We start from the raw sequence: 2,500 nt of genomic DNA on the forward strand, positions 1-2,500 counted from the left end.
CAAGATTTTTCACGTTTCTATGAAAGTTATTATTATACCGAACCTTTTTTTTATATAAAAGTCATATAATTTTTAATATGACTTAATTGTCATATAATTTAATTGACGCTCATATTATCTAGATATTATGTAATTCGTTAAATTCGATTAAATTAATTATTAGTTTGAATATAGGAAAATTAATAGAAAATATATAAATTGAATTGATTTGGTTTTCGTTTTTTTTTTCTTTTTTTTTTTTAATTTAATTAATATTACAATGACTAAAAGAATGCAGGTCGTTATAGATTTCAAAGGATTTTCTATCAAATATTAATATTAAATTTAATATTAATATTAAATATTATTTTATTGTTTTATGTCGATTTTTATAATTTCTTTAATATTTATGTTTTGTCCGAATACTTTTGTCAATTAAATTTTTATTTACTTTTGAAAGATATATGTATTATGTTAAAATTTATGAAGTCTATTAATATGAATGATTTGTCGCCCTTTCCTCTATAAATCCATCTATTAGTTTAATATTAATACATTGAATTATTCATAAAAATTCAGAAAAATCATTTGTTCGGATACATTTGCTCGGTACTGTATAGATATATATACACACACGCACGCAAACATACATACATATCAACATTGTAAACACATTTTGAAGTTAGTTCTCATTATAAAGTTTTATATATATATATATAAGGAGATGTTAAGTATGATGATCGTAGTCATTTAATTGACGAAATACGATGTCTTCGTATACTAATAGACAGGATTAGGTGATAGGGTATAATCATGATACAACTGTAAGTGGTTAAAGTCGAACGCGATAAGGAGTGAGAGTGTTCCTCACCCAAGAGGTGGATCGGTCATTGTCACTGTCTTCCTATTAGGAACACTATTAAAGTGAGTATACATGTTGCTGTTCTAGTTTCTGTTTTGTCTAGGTGGAGAAGATTCGAAACTTTGAAGAAACTTTGTTTGATATCATCCAAACGAGCAAGCGATAACGGTGTAAAAATATTCTCTTGTCAGAGAAGTTGTCGTGGAACGATTGTTTATTAACATATACCAAAATGAAAGATACTACGTTGACATAATAAAAATTTGTAAATATTAAGTTAAAAGAAAAAGAACATAAAGAAAAAAAAAGAAGAAATTTGCAAAGACTGGGACGAAGTTTTCGTTTCAATTTATGTAGAAAAAAAAAGAAAAAAGGAAACGACATTTATATACACATATACATATATACATAGATACATTTTATGGTGCCGATTGTCTAACGTCTTTAAATATGAGATACAACGTTGGTATAATAAAAATTATTAAATGAAAAAAATATAATAATAATAAAAATTTATAAAGTCTTCAAAAATTGAACGTCTAGTTTCGATCTATGTAAAAAAAAATGTTTTTACATATATCTTTAGAATATACTCACATACATATATATATATTTTTTTATATTTTATATAGGTATAGAAAACAATATTGTCTATATATATATATATATATATATATATATATATATATATATATATATACATATATATAGACACGTTTTATGATACATACGTATGCATATAAAGACGTGGCACTTTTCGAAATATTCTTAAATCATGTTGTGTCCTTTTTTTCCATCCGAGTATAGGTGAAATAAACGTACGCGATAGAGGAAGAGAGTAGATCGGCGATCGAAATTCAATCGAAATCAAAGGGATAGAGGTTTATTGGAGCGTAAGGGAGGAATCATCCCCTTCTCTCTCTTCCTCTCTCTCTCTCTCTCTCTCTCTCTCTCTCTCTCTCTCTCTTTAACGGTTGAGAGAATTCCTTGCGGCTAGAAAATATTTCGCGGTAGGTATGGTCGATCGATCGAGTGCGACCTTATCATATCGCTGGCGATTGCAATTTCGTAAGGTTCCCCAGAGACGATTCGAGTTTACTCCTTATCGCCCGTTTCTCTACGATCTCCTATCCCCTTTCACTTCCATCTCTCTTTCTTCTTTGGTCCTTAAACCGACTTCGTGGCGTCGCGCCGCCGCCAATGCCACCGCCATCGCCGCCATCGCCATTGCCGTCTTACTACGATTACGTCGCCTGAAGGTTAATCCGTGATTTTACTAGAAATTTTCGATCATTTTTCTTTCAATGATACTTCTAATTATATTCATATATAATGGAACGTAAAGAAAAAGAAATAAAAAGAGAAAAGAAAAAAGGGGATTGGCGCTCAGAAAGTTCCTAGATAGCCTATCTTTCTGGTGATAAAAAAAAATTGATTATTCTTTTTTGAAACCTATCGGAGATTGGAATTTAGAGATTAGTTTCACAAGCTGGTCTGTTGTAGTTTTATCATTAGAAAGAAAGAAAAAAGAAAAAAAGAAAAAGAAAATTTTGTCTAAAGAATTACGGAAAAGAGTAATTGAATCTTTAAAATCATCTTAAATCTTTTGGCGTACTTTATTGCCGTACATGAATAATAATATTTAATATACATATAAAT

The 2,500-nt window shown here is 29.0% G+C and overlaps 1 protein-coding gene across 3 annotated transcripts in view; it reads right to left on the minus strand.

Annotated features, from left to right (window-relative positions):
- Nucleotides 1-2,500, minus strand: part of LOC124427806 (zwei Ig domain protein zig-8-like) — a 318,931-nt gene that overhangs the window by 14,264 nt on the left and 302,167 nt on the right. The gene's annotated exons all lie outside the window — the stretch shown is intronic.

Source organism: Vespa crabro, chromosome 1 (genome assembly GCF_910589235.1).
Source record: "Vespa crabro chromosome 1, iyVesCrab1.2, whole genome shotgun sequence".
NCBI classification, from domain to species: domain Eukaryota; kingdom Metazoa; phylum Arthropoda; class Insecta; order Hymenoptera; family Vespidae; genus Vespa; species Vespa crabro.